Source organism: Bacillus rossius, chromosome 1, assembly GCF_032445375.1.
Source record: "Bacillus rossius redtenbacheri isolate Brsri chromosome 1, Brsri_v3, whole genome shotgun sequence".
NCBI classification, from domain to species: Eukaryota; Metazoa; Arthropoda; class Insecta; order Phasmatodea; family Bacillidae; genus Bacillus; species Bacillus rossius.
This window is the reverse complement of record NC_086330.1, coordinates 195,818,290-195,837,390: the sequence shown is the minus strand read 5'-3', so window position 1 is coordinate 195,837,390 and position 19,101 is coordinate 195,818,290. Positions and strand designations below refer to the sequence as shown.

Sequence of the window (19,101 nt, the reverse complement as noted above, 5' to 3'; positions counted from 1 at the left end):
TGAAACCATGTTACGCGTTAAGTGAGATGTTGCGATTGAGTAAAAGGGAAAATATGTCTTAAAACCCTGCGTAATGTTATGAATTCCATTCATTCGTTTACTCTGTGATCCGGAGGGTCTGTTGTTAAGACTGAATACATGTGCACTTCCTCTATGTAGATTGGCTTCATTGAGATGAAAGCAAAGCTCACGTTGATAAAATACTTATTAATTAAAAATAAAAATGTTATTTTATGCTTCAATTTCTGTTAGTGTCGTACACAGATTAAAAACGTAATGCAGAGTTCCTCAGTTTTATGTATATTGAAATTTGCTCATGTGTAGAGTAGTTATTAAAAGCATAAAAAACATATATGACGAATTGTTGTGTATTATTTCCATTAGGCGTGACCATGAAAATAGATAAGATTTTATTATTATGTGTAATCTACATTTTAAATGTTGGCGTTTAAATATTTATGAAAGCGTGTGATCTTAAAGCACTATTTATCTATTTAGGAAGTAGGTAGTTTCTTTGATTTTAGAAGGTTTTTTTTAAACAAACAACTAAATTAATTCAAAAATTTGAACTACTGCAAGCAAAAAATACTTTATTCCATTTTTATTTTAAAATTAGCCATTGTATTCTACCTTGCTTACACTCTATTATCGAAAAAGATTTTTTTTTTTTGACAGAGATGAATACCGTAAATTAATACACAAAACATACATGTTTTCGTATGATACAATAACAGCTAGTGACAGTGACGAAACCAAAATTATTTTGATAGTTTGTATAGAAAATCGCCAACAGTAGTGGTGGTATATTTAGGGATTTCTTTGTAGATGGGCACTATTCCACAATAAAAAGGAGTTATCGTCAATTATCAAAGCAGCCATATTTCGTATCTTCTTTGACAGCCTAAATACAGCACCAAATTACGTACTTGGCTAAAAATTAATTCCAGCTGCATGCGTAGATTCCGGGAGGAGGGGAGAATCTCAGGGTGGCCCGAACCTCCCTGAAATAAAAAAGTCCGTCTAAGGGGGCCCGCTTGCATTTGCAAAATCTTCACGTTAACCCGCGGGAATCATGGGAATCCTACAGATTTTCGCCCGTGATTCCAGCTATACATTTCACTAACACTTTGAGCACAACAATCAGTGCACACTGAGTTCTTCCATACCACCCGCACTTGTCTTCGATAAAATCTAAACTCAGGTGGATTCAGCGTGACTGACTAAGCCTGCAGTCTGAATCCACCTGTAGGCCGCTGTTGCAACAGCTAAGAAATGTACACTGCTCGTAGTGAACAGTCTGTATGTAACTCGGAACGGGATTCCAGTTCATTCGTGTATACTTATTCATCATATTATGCAACGTTAAAGTCATTAAAAAAATATGCAAAAATAAAATAAAATGCTAAACATGTAATAAGAGCCAGAAAATAATGATATGCAGTAATGTTTAGTGTAACTAAATACGACGTGAACCCTAGAATACAAAGTTGACGATGTGTCGTTGTGGGAACACTTGTTTGTTCCTGACATTTTTTTATTTACAGAATTTTAAAGTGAGTTTGACATGCACTTTTTCTTCAGGAAGTATGTTAAAAATTTATTTGTCGTTATTGCGATTTAAAAAGTTGATTTGTGTCTAAGAGTAAAAATAATTAATATTATTTTCATCATTTTATTCCCAGTTTTATTACTCAATCTATTAGTAGGACGTGATTTCTCGTCGCGGTGCGGAATACTTTTATGAATGAAAGCATAAAGTTCGTGCAAAACCATTCATCACACAAATGTCAGTTCGAAAGTATAATGTTGGAAATTTTTTTAATGATATAATTTTTGCATTTTTTCCCCCCTGAAAACACAAGCTAACACATCGATTGTTGGTGACAGCATTTTTTGTAATGTATGTAAATCTCTTAATTATGTAGAACGTTAATTAAAAAATAAAAATACATGTTTTTAACAGAATTGACGATTGTTTGCATTTCATGGATATGGACTGGATCGCAACACTAATTTAATGTTTCAAGTTAATAAACACTGTCAGGAAGCAAGCAAGGCAATGCGAGAACATTATCCTTTTGGTTGAATGTAGCGAAAGGGAAAAACAGTCACCTTTCTTGCCACAATCTTGATTTTTTTTTTTTTTCCTAACCTAACTAAAAACTAAGTGTGTTTGGGAGGGGTCCGGGTTAGGAGGGACTTAAGTGCGTCTCAGGCCGAAGCCTATACGCTCTACTCATGCAGGGAGTACCATGCAGACAAGGGAGCATGCATATTGTGCTAAGGAGGGGATTGGCCAGCCATGGCTGCGATTGGCGCCATGACTAACTCCCCTCACTTGACTATTCTAGACTAATACTAGAGATAAGTTGGGCCCAGGTAAACCTCCATAGACAGAGGGAAAACCCTGGGCACTCACATGCGGGATGCAAATTTCATGCATTAATAGCAAGCAGGTTGGCTACGGGAACAGAGGGATGGTTCAGGAAGAAGAGTTGGACAGAGTAGAAAGTCACTACTTAGCAAGTTTGGGAGGGAACTTGGACTTTTGTCCGCATTATACTTTATTTGGTTGGGTACTGGTCTTTAGGGGGCGACTTCGTCGTTTCCCACCTGGCTGCCAGCTAGCTTGGTGTTTGAGAAGGGGAAAAATTTGTGTTATGTATATATATATATATATACACGCTCAGGCATATATACATACATATACACAAACATACATATGGTTGGTATGCATGTTGTGTGTGTGCGATGTCACACTAGTTGCAATGGTAGCTGGTATTCAAAATCTCATGCCATCAGAAACACGACCGGCACTGGAGGTGAGGCCTGCCAGGCGAGCCATGCCCTTCAGGCATAAAGAGTCAGCCCTAACAACACAGGCAGTGAACCCTGAAGCAGGTTAGAACATACACCTGCGTGCTTCGGACCATTTTGAATTATTATAATCATGTTTGGTTATTACATAATCACATAATTAATTGTCATGTATGATAATTAGGGCGCAAATGTTCTTAATTTACTTAACTTATACTAAGGGGGTGAAACCTTAAATTTATATTAATTTAACGTTTACTTATTATTTAAGAGCTGCCAGCACACATGTGTATTGTGCGCGAGCTTTGTTTCATTTGTCATGCGCACACTGCTCTTAATTATGCGGAAGCATAGGCAGATTTGTGTTGCCAGCCTGCCACGAGTCCGTGGAAGGCCGGCGCGGGAGGTACTGAGCAACGACCATATATCATAAAGACCGGAAACTCAACGCTGTTTTTCTGTACCTACAAACAATCGCCGATTACGCTGCCATCTATGAATCTACAAATGAAATACCGTGATCGAAAGTGCGTTAACGATATAAATCGATATGTATAATACAAATCGATTAGCAACGTGTTTCGAGCTATCGAACTGGCTATTTTCCGTCGTATAATAATAATATTAATAATAATAATAGCCTTTTGAATTTGTTTCATAATCTTATTTGCAGGATGCTCGATACAATTTCAATGTGCTGAAAGTGATCCTGTGTTAAAAAAACTGTTCATTTTTTTTTTTAAATTTAAACTTTGGACTAAATGAGATCTGCTAATTAAAATTCTCCTTAGTTATCACAGACACGATCAGGTGGTAACTCAATTCTTTCAAGTCACGTTTGGGCACTACATTTTTCTTTTTCAAATGGAAAATCATTAAAAACCCATTTAACCTAGCGAGATGAATAAACAAAAAGAGTCAAAGTTACAAACATAACCCAAGAAAAAAAAAGGAACATGAATATAACATTTGATGATTTCACAATTTAAATAAACTAAAAAACTAAGTTTTGTGTACATAGTGCATCTCACACAACTATGTAAACCATAATATGGCAAGGTTGAAACAACACTAAAAAGGCTATTTTTAAAGTTCAATACATCCATCCTTCACTGTCCACAGAATTTTGTTCTTTCGACTCAAGTAGCGACTTGGGTGGTGCAGTCCGCTGGGGAATCGGTGGCGGGAGAATGGGGAGGAGATACCTAGGCATGCACAAGTGTTCCATTGGGCCATAAGTTTTGAAAGTGGGAAATCGATGCCACATATTGCATCCGGCAACCAGCATCAATGAAGGCAATATTCAGGCTGTATGTTTGGTCCACTGAAAGAGGCATTAGGAGGGTAATGATTTGAAGACAATGCTGCAGTCAAACAGTACATGTGCAGTTGGCTGCTGGAGCACCAGTCTTCTTTTCATGAAGGGATCAAAAATGGGAGGGGGGGGGGGGAAGTATATATGCTTAAGGAAACTATGTAGAAAAAAAAGGCATTCCACTTGTAGTTTTCGTATATCACCAATAAATCTGTATAAAAATATTCCGGTTTATATTTGAATGACCCTATTATCTACAGGGACGTAACTAGACATTTTTCCACCCGGGGCAACATCTCATCTTGGCCCCCCCCCCCCTTTTTTTTTAATTTTTCCCCAAACCAACAAAGAAACATTTACCGACAACACGTCATCATACCACTACATATGATTTCCACAATTCCAAATATGTTTTATTAATTAGATAACAAACAAATGTATTTATTTACAGCAATTTCATTTTTACTGCAAGATAAAATACCCACTTATGTCTAAGCTACTTAATTGACATGTAATCCATGGGCGTCGCAAGGATATATTTTTTGGGGGGGACTGCAATTGATTCAGTTGTTGAGGAATATCCATCCCCTGGAAATAAAGCGGGGGGTCCGGGGTCCTCCCCCGGGAAAATTTGGGGTTTGAAAGTGCAAAAAGGTGGTTTTTAGGCATTTTTCTTTCCTAAATATTCCAACTATAGTGGGTTGCAATAAATAATTTATTTTTTATAAAAAATATTTTCAGAGAATAAATTTGTAAAAACACAGTGCTCACATTACCACGATTGGACTAAATGCACCATGCACAACATATGGGTTGTATCACAGTTATCATATTTTTAATATAACAACGAAACTAAATATATTATTGGAGGGGACGAAATTGAAGACTTTTATTATTGGGGGGGACGTGTCCCCCCTGTCCCCCCCCCCCCCCCCGGTTGCGACGCCCATGTGTAATCTAAGAGTAGCATGTTTGATATATACTTTCACAATATTTACATAAATGCTGCAAATGAAATGAAAAGTTTATCATCAAATGACAGAACAATAGGTGTGGACTGAATCGACAAAAAGAATAGGATATTTGATTATGATAAATAGAGTTAATATTATGAATAAAAGATTTCACTCAAGTTGTTATCTTGAGAATCGTAACTATACATTATACACAATATCTTAATCTACTGGCTAATTGTGATAAAAAAAATTAATTCACACACAGAAAGCTTGAACTAAAACTTAACTTTACGGTCTCTTTTGGCTGCAAATGTTTTTACAATGCCCTCAAAAGACAGCTTTGAAACTAACTTGTGCTCTATTGATATGATGCTCAGGTTGGTTAGTCGTTGCTGACCTGTTAAATATCTAAGGTAATTTTTTATGATTTTTAGTTTGCTAAAACTCGTTTCATTAGAGGCGGTTGAGACTGGTATGTGCAAAAAATTCTCAATGCTTTCGTTATGTTGGGGTATGCGTCGTCAAGCACATTCTTATATATTAATGGCAGAAGATCTGCTGGTGAAGCTGTTTTCATATTAGGGCTTAAATCCAAGGCATGATACTTAAAACTTTCAACTTCTATCGCCAGCTCGTCCCTGTTTAAGTCTTCTTTACATGTGGTAGCTAAATCAAGTGCCTGTTTCTTCAATTCTTCTCCATTTAGTGTTTCAAACAGAGCTCCATTGAGGAAACCAAATAAACTATTCATGATTTGAATAGCTTGAAACCTTTGTCTCAGTTCACTCAGAATCCGATCTATTATGTGTATAATCAACAGTCTGAACTTTTTTTCTTCTGAGAATTCCTAGCTTTCATCTTCACCCTTTTCATCAACCATCCGCTTTTTCTTTCTTCCCCTTGTTTGAAATGAGGATCTAGGTTAAGCTTTTCTGCTATTTCTTTCGCTTCTCTGATTGCGTTTGTGGAACTATTTAACCTTTCTGATATTAATTCTGATATCAGACGGTTAATATGTTTTGCTGATAGATCGATAGTGATGTCATCTCTTTGTAATAATTTGTTAACGATATCAATGCGGCTTAGTTCCCTATACCAAAAACAGGACAAGACAATGAATTCAAACTTTCTGACATTTCCTAGAAAAGAAGTTGCTTCTGTTTTTGTTTCAGCTGTTGTTTTTAGGCTGGTCACGAGATCATTCAAAGCATCTATAATCTTTTCTAGATGCTTATATATTACAGCTACAGCATCTCTCTTAGTCGACCATCTGGTATTGCTTTGCAGTTTGAGAGATAAGGGAACATGTTGCACTAGAACCTCCCATCTATTGGTGGAGGAAGCAAAGAAATTGTAGAGACAATTAAGTTGGCCAAAGTAGGACTCTGCCTCTGGTGATAAGCTAGCAGCATTCACCCCAACTAAATTTAGCGAATATGCTGCACATGGCACAAAATATGCCAAACTATTTACTTCTTTGATTCGAGATTGAACTCCTTTGTACATACCAGCCATGTTTGACCCGTTATCATATGACTGCCCTCTGCAGTTCTTAATATATAATCTATCATTTCTGAGCTTTTCTAAAATCTCTTCTGAAAGAGCCAATCCAGTTTTTTCACTAACTATTATGAAATAAAGAAAACTTTCCACTATCTCAGGGCCATTTTCGGTGATCTTCACGTAACGAAGAACTTCAGACATTAGTTCAAAATGGATTAGATCGGGCGTGCAGTCCAACATAATGGAAAAGTATTTAGAAGCTTTGATGTCATTAACTATATGTTCTCTTATTTTTCCAGCGATAATTTCTAAAACTCATTTTGAATATAAGGAGAAAAGTAGCTGACCTGGCCCTTTTTATGGCGGAGAATATGCTCTCTCAGTTGGGGATGATAAATATACCAGCTCTATTGTGTTTAAAAACTTGCCACATCTAGGGTCATCAAAGTCTAGGGATTCATCGGAACCTCTTAATGGACTACCTTGTTTTGCTAAATGTATAATATCAATTATTACATACAAAACTCCTCTCCAGTGTGTTTCCTCATGTGCTATTTGATCCTGCAGCTCTTTATCAATACGAGAGCATTTATTAAAGGATAATTTCAATGTTTTCCACGAGCAAAAACACTTTTAGTGGTTAAGTGAATTTTCATGCTCAGGAATCCTTTCACTCAACTTTTTCCACTGAGTGAAACCTTCCTCCTTGGCCAAAACAGGACTTTTTGTTCAGAGAACATGTAGGAAAAAAGTTTGCATGGTACACAAAACAAGGCATTTTTTGATTGACTGTATGTTACATATCTCTATGGTATGTTAGCCATGTTCGGCGTACCTTTAGACCACCAGCCAATGTTTTAGTGAACCAGTCTTTGGTTAAATTTCTTCCATCTCTTGAGGTGTTACTTAGATCAGGCTCTACCTTCCCCTCGTTCAATAGTCCTGATACTATAAAGCACTTTTCTGTATCCGAAAAGGCTGCAGGCCACTTCCCGGGGTCTCTGAAATCAAAATGAATAGCAGGCTCACCCTGGACGAGATACTTTGTCGGAATTGTAGAATCCGAAAAAAATGCCTTTGATGTTCCAACAGTAGTCGTAAAATGCTGCTCAGATACAGTGCATGGTTGGAATTCATCTTCATTGATGACTTGTGTTACTGGAATTTGAAGTTCTTCTTGATGGCTTCTTGCCAGCTCACTCTCTGTTCCAGTTACACATACCTCTTGAATTGAATGTTCTTCAGGATCCTTACTGCTACTGCTACCACCTACAAAACAAAACCAAAGTAATTAGACTTGTTTAGTCTAGATATGTGATTTCTGTGTAAGCTATTGCTGTACTATTTTGAAATTATAATTTGAGCTGGTAAATCCTATACTCATTTTCTGAAAAAAAATTTATAAGACTAACCATTGCTGCAAAGGGTTGAAAAAAGAGGGGTGAAATTTAAAAAAAGGATAAAATTCGTACCATTAAAACTATTAAATTCATTACTTTTTAATGTAAAACCTAAAATATTATCTACAAGCTTCGTCTAAATTTATTTTTCATATGCCCAGCCATTACTTCAAGGGGCGGAAAATAACAGCGGTTGAAGACAAAACAAATCATTACTCCCTTAGTAGGCACACTATTAAATCGGTACAAATTGTTTGAAAATCATAATTTTTATCTAAAACATTTGTATTAAAATTGTTTTGATGATTCAAACAATTATTGCAAGGAGTTGAAAAAACTTGGAGTTGGAGTAAGAAAATAAATAATATTTTTCAACCATGTACACTACAAATCCATTCCTTTTTTTTTTAAATTCTAAATATTGTCTAAAACTATTATTAAAATAATTTTTTATCTGACCACGTATTACTGCAAGTAACGTGGTTTGAAATTAAGAAAGAGGCATTATATTTTTTTAAATATACATATATACTATCGAATCCGTAATAATTTATTTATAAATTCTTAACTTCATCGAAAACTTTGGCTGAAACAATTTTTGATGAAACGAATTACTACCGCATACACAGGTTTTGAAATTTTAAAAAATTCAAAACATCCTTAGTTAGTTGTAAGTATCAAATTTGTTCGAATTTATTTTAAAATGTCTTAATATTATCATAATCCTTGGTGCAAAGAAAATATTTATATGACCACGTTTTTAGTGCAAGGAATGAAAAAAAAAAAGTGTTAGAAGGTCAAAAAAATTAAATAATTACCTACCTTAGCTGACACGGAGTCTTCAAAATACTTCCAGAGTAGCCTAAATATGTATTACTTCGAAATCTACATACGCCTGTATGCTGTGCCGAAAGGGATTTTTTTTTTAAATTTTTATTTCAAAGGTCTATTTGATCCAATTTCCATAAAAATATTTTTATATCCTGGCTACCGAACTGGTATCTTAAGATTATTGCTAATCCATTCAGTATTTTTTAGTTTTTATAGTGAACCTTGCTCTCTCAAAATGCAGTCTGCTAAATCATTGATTTAAAAAAAATATGATTAGAAAATATTTACATTACCGCTTTTCCAAGGATGTTATTATTAAGTACCCAAAAACCTACAAAATAGTACAATAATTGTATACACATAAATATCAAGTTTAATCATACATAATTTTGCTTTGCAAAGCGTTGAATTAAACATATATTACAATTACCGGCAAATAGGCAGATAGACAGACATGCGCAGCAAAGTACTAATGTCCTTTGTTTGCGTATAGACTTAAAAAATGTTGTTCAAAATTATGTATTAAATCTAAAGGTGGCCCTATTTAAGTTCTAATGCAATACTTTTCTATTACAAAAAAATAAAATAAGAAAGTAACATTTAAAAAAAAATTTACCTTATTTTTTTCAAGTAAGTTAATAACGTACCTTCTTCATTAACGTCTTTGACATTAAGCCAAGATGATAAAAAGGACGAAGACTGGCGAGCTTCTTTTTCTAGCTCTTCTTTTGAATTCTGCACCAGACGGGTTTTTTTGACATGTTTTGAGATTAAACACGATTGTCAAACATAATTGAAAAGGTTTACGAAATTGTGTATTCACAAATAGCAAAAGTGATGTAACTGAGAGAACAGAAATGCTAAACACATGAAAAGATACTACCGGGCGAATGACCCTACTGGGTTGTGGTTGTGATCAACTGAAGCTATTTCAGACACCCGATGCCTGACCTGGCCTGGGCGGGGCGGTGGGGGTGAGAAATGGCGCGACTTTCCAAGGTCTGTTGGGGATTTCCCTCCATGGTTCCAACAGGGCCACGGCAGAGTTGCCAGACGTACAATCTAAAAGGTATTTGTACCTACCAAAATTCAGTGGTATGTACCTACCAGTTACCACCGTACCTTCGCAAGTTAGAATGTACGCGAATAATATCATTTTTATTAGCTTATATATTATATATCTTCCAATATGAATAATTCCGTTTAACTGCCCTCGACTTTTTTTTGTTCTAACACTACGGTATTGAAGTAAATAAATATATATGTATATTTATTTATATATAGTATAAATTACTCTGCCAGTTCAGCGCCCCTCCAAATGCGGCGCCCGGGGCACAAGCCCCGTCTGCCCCCCTCTAGTTTCGTCCCTGATTATCTAATTCACTTTTAAGAATAATATTGTATATTGTTGCATTCAAAATTTACATTAAAAAAATGACATTGTGACTTACAAAAAGTCAACAGTAAATACAATATTAAAGTTTACTAGTCAAGCCTTGAAATTTTGAGTTAAAATTCAGCATGAATTATTTTTGTGTTAAGTCTAAACCTTTAGACCTCATAAATCATAAATATTTTCTTCAAAAGTTGTTATTTCAAGATCAAAAGTAAAGTAAAAGACCTAGTAATTGTATCTCACTTACACAACTTTAAAGTGTACAAATAAAATCATATATAGTTCTCAGAATGAGTTTCCTTGGCCCACTCGTGTTTCAAGTATACCAGCTTTCTCACATTACACAAGGTAGCACACCACACTTTTCTGATGGTTCATAAATTTTTGTGAAGGAAAATAGTATAAATAATGCTGTAAAGACCTAATATAATTTCTGGTTTGAAGCTAACTACTGCTAAATAAATCTAAAACCAACTGTATAGCTCTTAGAAACATATGTACTATGGAGTAGATGAAAGAATTGGACTGAGGATACCTTCTTTCTCTTCACCCACAAGATGAAACAATTTATATTTAAACACAATGTGGGTAAATGTTCCGCACAGCGTATCCAAGCCTATCCCTTGATCCTAATGGCATGATCCTGAATATATTGATCCTGTGGTACATGATGCTTGCTGTTTTAATTTAGTACATAGAAAGATCCTGGATACAATAATGGGGTGATGTAACAATGAATTCTGATGGTATTATCACATCAAATAAAAATCTGAAAGTAATTTTTTTTTTACTTCCTAAAATTATTTTTATTGTAATATTTTTGTTATGTCCAGGATCTTTGATGTACTAAATTAAGACAGCAAGCATCATGTACCACAGGATCAATCATACAGGATCAAGGCTTAAACTTGAGTACGTGATAAGGAACAATTACCCACGTATAACAAGAAGATACCAAAATTTAATTATAACTGAACAAAAAAAATAAGATGCAGTAAAGGAATGCTAAGGGTAATGGAAAGTCCTAAATAGGTAATTTCATTTTCTGGTTTATAAAATAGCCTATTTGAAGCATAATATAGATTTTCATGTACACAGGTGAGATTGGCACAATTTTAATTGTTTCGCTATCAACATTTTGCAGAATACTTTATTTTATTAATTTAATTGGAGGTCTATGTGCATTTTAGCAATGCAGTCAGCATACAGAGAGCAAGTGCAATAATTAAAGTTATCATTTTTTGTCTCTGAATATATTATTTTCACTCATTGCAGTAATGTTTGGTTACATTAAAGTTTCAAAAGATATTTAGAAAGTTTTAAATAAATAAGAATGGATGCGATAGTGTACACTGTACAGAAGTTTTATTATTATTTTTTTAAATTTCCACCCACTGGTATTTTCAACTTCTTGCAGCACTGGTTAATCCTAAAAAAATTGTTTCAGATCAAAGTTTTATACAAGTTTTAGAAGAATTGCAATAATTGTTATAGATTTTATAGTTAACTTAATAGAGTAATTAAGAATATTTGTTTGTCCATTAACCCCTCATTATTTTACCCACAGCACCCTTGGTGGTTATCAGGTGGTTATAAAATTTTTTAAAATTGACAACAAATTTGAACAGATTCTATGGTGTGCCTACTAAGATAGTTAGGAGTTTTTTGTCCTCAAACCCTTGTTTTTTCCCACCCCTTAACAGTTATGGCTGGTCATATTCAAGTATGTAGACAAAATTTTTGGTAATACTCCTTTAAGTTATAATATGTTCAAACAGATGTGATATGTTTCATGTTATGGGAGTTGAAGTGATTTAAATGTTTTTCAAAAAATCTTCCCCATTTATACCCCTTTTGTTGGCCTATATCCATTAACAAACTCAACTGAGAATTTCCATAACCATATTTTATGTATTAAGTGATTTATTTGTACAAAATTATGGCAGTTATAATGACAATAAAAATGTGGTACATACACATGGTAACGACTGCAACAGGTAGTCTTTCTTCGAAACATACCTAACAGTACAATTTATTCTAGTCATGAGTTTGCTTTTTTCAGCTAATTTATAATACCTGAACAATTTTAACTTACAAGAAATGTAACACATATTTAGTACTTACAGTTAAATTGATCAATACTACTTTTCACACTTTATTCTACAAATGATATTTAATCCCTACAGTCAAATAAATTAACCAAAAACAATTCATTTGAAATCAAATAACAAAATACTACTAGTTTATAAGATGGTAAGAATTCATTTAAAAGCATGTGTTATTTTTTAGTATGCAGACTTTTTTGGGAGCTGCATGTATATAAAAGCTTGTAACCTTTTAATTTTATTTTAGATATTTCAATTTTCTCATGTTACTCAATACATGTATGTGTCCACTGGCTTACGTAAAACACTTTTACATACATAAAAAACTTTTGTATAATTGTGCGCTGTGAATACAGGTAATCCTGAATGTTCTTATGAAGTGACATCCAATTTTAAATATCATTTAATTTAACACAATAAATCAAATGAGTGGTTGTAACTTATAATGAACACAAAAGTAAGAAAAAAAAGGCCACACGGCAGAAATGGTAGTTAAAAAAAAGGTAGAGGGCTCAGTGGAATTTCATTACATTTACAAATCGGAATACTTTTGTAGTTTATAATGTAAAAAAAAACCTTTATACTGAATAGTTATTGAACATAAAACATCAAGTAAAATAAGTTTTTAAGTGTGGATGTAGAACTTATTGAAGGTTCAATTGCATACTATACTACAACTTACTTTCTAACTAGCTGTATATACATCACATGAGCATAGGTTATAAATATGTTGAAGATCAACATTTTAAATTTTCCTCTACAATTTATGGTCAGCCTTGCTATGTTTAAACTCGAATTACAATTCTTTGAAGAGAGTGGCCCAATCCCATGTATTGTGACTTTTTTTGCAATGTGATTCAAGGAATTGGACTGATCGGAAAAAAATGTTAAGGCAACAGATAAGGGAAACAGTAGAGAACTGTGTAGGAGGTTTAATAAAAAAAAGTATCCCGGTCACCATACCAATCTTTAACATCAAATAAAAAGTGTGAAATACCCCACACATATATGTTTGTATGCGCCTGTACAAAGGTTGTAATGATGGACTGCATGTTGACCAATAATGTTAAATACTGCTTCATCACATGTAAATGCTACCTGTGAATAACAAAGGACCTTAGAGGCAGGTGAAAATATATATCTGCACAAGTAGATCTTACAAGTTATGTTATGTAACATAAACATTTCACCTATATTTGGCAGCATTCTAGACATAATAAATTATAACAATAGATCCATACTTCACTGTCCACAGAATTAAAATATGTTGTAGCAGCACCACGATTCAATTTGATGCAGTCACATGTAGTGAAAGCTCCAATATCAAAATGTTCGGAACATACATATTTAGTTTTAAATGTTTCAGCATTACTGGCATCAAGGTCATAGCCAATTGCAGCAATCCACTTCAATAACCTGGAAACAAAACAAAAAAATTTTATAGTGTGAGCTAGTACATACTTAAATCAGTATTTCCAGATTATTAGCTAGCATGTAGCATACTATAAATATAAGGTATAAACATACATGTATTTAATTATGTGTATTTAGTTTAGCATTACCACTCAATGAACGTATATATTTCAGAGGTAATGTTTTATTATTAAAGTGCTGTAGAGTGTAATAAATTTGGTGGGTTTCTCTTAATTACGATATATTAATTTTCATTGAATCACATATTGTATAAATAATATAAATTCAGTAACACAAAACGATTTTTAGGGTTCATATCACAAATCATTACATTTAAATTACTGATTTATGGTAATTTTACTAAGCCCATACTATCCCCAAATGGGTATATGTATATATATGTGTATACATATGTGTGTGTATGTATATATATATATGTATGTGTATATATATGTGTGTGTGTGGGTTATTAAAAATAAATAAATGATTATACTACGTAATTACAAAATTATTATGTGCGCAAATTCAGGTCTCGATAATATCGCTCTATAAATCCTGTATAATAAGCCTTAACATAAATGCCTAACCCTTAACATGTTAAACCACTTATTGTAATTTTTTTAATATAAACATCAGTACTCACTTGCTTCGGCTTCATGGAAATCTGAATGTTGTCACATCAGGATTAACAGTAATACTGTTCCTGCACGAAGACACAAAACATTGATGTGTATTCACAGGCATCTTCATCGGCTTCTTAATTCACAATCATATAGGAAAATAATTCAAAATGATAAATCAAACTCCATTGTAAAATCCATCTTTCACTCGACCAAAATCTACTACAAACCGAAAAAAAAAAGAGCGACTATAATGCTCAAATCAATCTGTAAACGAATATTACTGCAAAAAAAAAACAATTTTTACAAATCAACTGTTTTTGAAATCAAAATAAATTAATATTACACTATATTTATTGCATTATTAGTATTTATTGCATAAATTTAGTTTCTTATAAACATTCAATTGACATTTGATTATGAACACTAACGCTACCTATGAATTTACAAAAGAACTAGGTCAATCTACTAGCGCTATCTGTTGTGCAGATTAAAAATAGTATCTGGGTACATAATGGCCTATTAGAGTTGCCACCCCCTGGTTCTGAGCTGCTCCGAGCGCCGGGCAACTAGTTTTGTTTGGAGGGGGTCGCGCGCTGATTGGCTGGCCAATCAGAGGGCGCCTCGCCTTGCGGGCTGTACAGAGGCCCACAGCTACGGCGGGCGGTGCGCGAGGATTGATTTTGGGCGTTTGTATTTTTGTTCTACGTCTGGATCATAATTTCCGAGAGTAGAAACAAATGGGTTTTGACTATTTATGCATTTATCATAAAAAGTTTGGGCTGTACGAATATAAAAGTCTTGCAACGTTTCCGTGTCTGTTTCGCGATGCAAGGCTTCTACTGGGCAGTATCTCGGGGCGTCTGTAGCGATTCGGATGCATCTGTTCTGAATTCGCTGCAGTTTTAATAAGTGCGAGTTTGCTGCAGTGGCCCATACAGGGGCTGCATATGTTATTATAGGGCGGATGAGTGCTTTGTAGAGCAGGAGGCCTGTTTTTACCTTGCTGCCACATCGTCTACTCATGACTGGGTACAGTGTGCTAATTCTAACCTGAGCTTGCTGGCGCTTGGTGTCAATATGATGACGCCAGAGCAGTTTTCTGTCCATGTGGACACCTAAATATTTTACCACGTCCTTGTGCGGGACATTTTCCGCAAACAGACGCAGCTGGGGCCTAGTGTCTGCGGGCGGGAGATTTTTTCGTGTAAACACGATAGCCTCTGATTTGGCTGTGTTTACCTTAATTCTCCAGGTCGTACACCACTGTTCGAACTCAGTGAGTGCTACCTGAAGCCTGTCCGTGGCTAGTTGGAGGTTATGGGATCTGCTGTACAGTACTGTGTCGTCTGCATAGCAGCCTAACTTCACTAGGCGATGTGCTGGGCGTGGCATGTCGCTGACATACATGTTAAATAACACAGGGCCTAAAATGCTACCTTGTGGCACTCCGGCTCTGATTTGTTTGATATTAGATGTAGCACCTTCTGTTGTTACTCTGAAGGTTCTGTCTGCTAGGTAGGATGCTATTAATTTGATATAGCAATCCGGGAAGTTAGTTTGATAAAGCTTGTAGATTAGCCCCGCATGGAATACTCTGTCAAAGGCTTTCTCTACGTCTAAAAATGTTGCTACCACGTAATCTTGTACATTAAATGCACTGGTAATTTCCTCAGTGATTCGTACAAGTTGGTGTACTGTCGAGTGTGCTCCGCGAAAGCCGAACTGTTCGTTTGGGAGCAGGTTATTTTCGTGGATGTGTACCTTAAGTCGGTGTAATATAATACATTCAGCGACTTTGGAAATGGTGCTTAATAGACTTATTGGCCTGTAGTTTTGAGGCAGTGTTTTGTTTTTGCCCGGTTTGTGGAAAACTATTACATTAGCTTCCTTCCACTGGGCGGGAAAAATATTTAGTCGGAGCATTGCATTAATGCAGGTGGCTAAATATTCTAGGGCTTCATTAGGTAGCTGTTTCAGGACTACAGCCTGAATACCATCATTACCAGGGGCTTTGCGTGGCTTCATTTTTTTGATGGCACGCTTAACCTCCTGTGCTTGTGTCAGTAGGGGTTCTGATGTAGTGGGCAGGCGCAATTTTATCCTAAGTTCGCGATATATTTGCGCTGTGAATTGCCTGTCACAAGGCTGCATGTTAGGTTGGAAGGCGGTTTCTAAGACGTCAGCGAAAGCTTGTGCCTTGTCTTGTGGTTGGAAGGCCAGTCCATTGTTTGTTTGGAGTGGCGGGATTTTTTCCGATTTATTTAAAAATCGTCTGGTCATATTCCAGGCACTTCCGTCCTGAATGTTGAGTTGGGCTATTTTTTCTTCCCATTGGCTGCTGCGCCATAGGCTTATTTCGTCAGAAATAACCGAGTTTAACTCGTTTATTCTGTGTTTTGTGGCCCGTGTGCGTCGCCGGGTGTATTCACGGCGCAGTCTGTTTTTTTGCGATATAAGATCGCTGATGTATGCTGGCAGCTCGTCGTGTGCTAACCTAACCTCCTTTTCTGGGATGCACTGGTTTATACCGGCCTGGATTTGATTAGTTAATTCGGTTACTGCGCGATCTAAGTTTTCGCTATTTTCGATATTAATTTCGGCCACGTCCGGTAGGTTTATTGTGAGGAAATTTTGAAAACCTTGCCAGTCTGCATGTTTGTAGTCTCTGATTTTTCGAGGCTGTTGTGAGCTCGTGGTTGTGTCATCAAAAATTAGATGTACGGGAAAATGATCAGAAGACAGATCATGCACAACTTCAAGTTCGAAACCTGTATTAACTCGTTTATTAATGACGATATCTAAAACATCGGGTAGAGTATTCAGTCTCCCTGAGTCGTGAGTGGGCTCAGAAGGAGCATGAACATGATAATTTTTATTTAATTGGTGGGTGTAGAGTAGTCTTCCATTTGCAGTTGCGCGCCTGGAATTCCACTCTAGATGCTTTGCATTTATGTCCCCGACTGCGAGGAAGCTGGGGGCTGCATTATATAGGGCGTCCAGGTCTGCAACTGTGAGGGACCTGCCTGGGATCGCATACATTGAAATTAATTTAATTTGCTGTCGATTTATTGTAAGATTTATGCCTATTGCTTCTAAGTTAGGGAAGTCCGGGAGCTGACAAATGGTATGTTTAATGCTATTATGTATTGCCAGAGCTACGCCGCCGCTTCTGGTATTTCTGTCGCGCCTATAGATAACATAATTTAAAATTCTTAATCTATCTGTCGGAATTAGGTGCGTCTCGTTTATTGCCGCGATTTTAATTTTATATTTATCCAGGTGGTTTATAAATTCCGGTAATTTAGATTTAATACCGCGTGCATTCCAGAAGAGGAGGGACTGCAACCTAAGACTATTGGCCAGGGCTGGTATGAATCCCGGGACCTGGTTATTCGTTGCCAGTGAGCTCGTCAGCAAGCGCAACGCAGCAGTCCATGGTCGCACGAAGCTTGTCGGCCATGGTCTTGGACGGGTCACACCAGATGGCTATCAGTTGGCACAGCGGTGCCAGAGCCTGCCTCATGTGACTGCTGGCCTGAAAGGCCTTGCTCGTTTGGAGGATATTTTGCATATCCTCCGTTTGTAGAGGCTGGGCGCTGGGGGCGGGAGCAGCTGGGGCAGTTGGCACCACTGGAGCTGCGTCCACGGCCATGTGCTCGGCCGCGGGAGGCGCAGGCTGCCGCGGGGTGGGCTGGGGGGCCTGCTTGGGCGGGACTGCAGCTGCAGCCTGAGTGGCCTGCAGCTTGTCTTGGGCGGGCTGGCGTGGCCTGCCATTGCCATTTTTGTGCCCAGTCCAGTTCTTTTTGGGCTGGGTCTGGCGCTGTCCGCGGGGGCGGGGGTTGTTGGCCAGGGCAGGGTAGGCCATGTCATCATGACTGGCCTCCCAGTGCTGCTGCAGGGGGGCGTAGGTATTGACGCCCGCTCGCTGCATGTAGTCCCCGAAGGTGGGGGGCGGGGGGTGCCTCGGGCCCCAAGGGTTCTGCCTCGGGGGGCCTGGGGGGTGAGAGGGGCCTGGTTGGGGGGCCTGAGCCTGCGCCTCGGCTCGCTGGTTGGCCCGAATGTCGCGGCGAGACTGCTGCTCGCGCGCCTTGCGGACGTCCGGGGGAAGGTGCCTGCGGGTCTCCTTCTTGTACTCACTGCACCCCCTGTAGTTGGCGCAGTGTTTGCCTTCACACAGAGCACATTTTTTATGCTCTGGGTTGCCGCCATTTGGGCACTCAGTGGCCTTGTGTGGGCCGCTGCACCATCGGCAGACAACATTTGCAGCGCAGCCCTTGCCAACGTGTGTAAAACGCTGGCAATTGCTGCACTGGGCAGGGCCTGACGGGCGTCGGTAGTCGTCGACGCGGATTTTCATGCCTGCGAATTCCTGCAGGGCTTGTATTGTCTCGGACGGGCATGACTGGGGCACCTCTACTACGAGTGCGTCACATTTTTGGCGTCGCTGCCGGTTCTCCAAGAACCAGCAGTTTTGCATTGGGAGGCTCAGTGCAGCGAACTCCTGCTGCAGGAAGTCCAGGGGCGTGTCGTGGTGGATGCCGCGTAACACGAACTTTTTGGGCACTTCGTCCCGCTGAAGCAGGACGGAGTGCTGGGCGCCTATGGCTTGTAGGGCTTTGACTGCCCGATGGTAGTCGGTGATGGACCCTGTGTGGACCATCAACTCATTCCGGCCGCGGTTCTGGCAGATGAATTTCTCTGCCAGCGAGTCTTTCAGTGCCTTGTAGACACGAGGGTAGTTG

General features: G+C 37.5%; 1 protein-coding gene and 1 long non-coding RNA gene across 2 annotated transcripts in view; both read right to left on the bottom strand.

Annotated features, from left to right (window-relative positions):
* The window catches only part of LOC134527206 (lysosomal acid glucosylceramidase-like), a 409,619-nt gene that overhangs the window by 291,960 nt on the left and 98,558 nt on the right, over nt 1-19,101 (bottom strand). The window lies entirely within an intron of this gene.
* Nucleotides 12,124-14,886, bottom strand: LOC134527204 (uncharacterized). Its single transcript, XR_010074124.1, has 2 exons — nt 14,380-14,886; nt 12,124-13,739 (listed from the first exon to the last, which is right to left on the bottom strand). It is a non-coding gene; the product is annotated as an uncharacterized LOC134527204 (long non-coding RNA).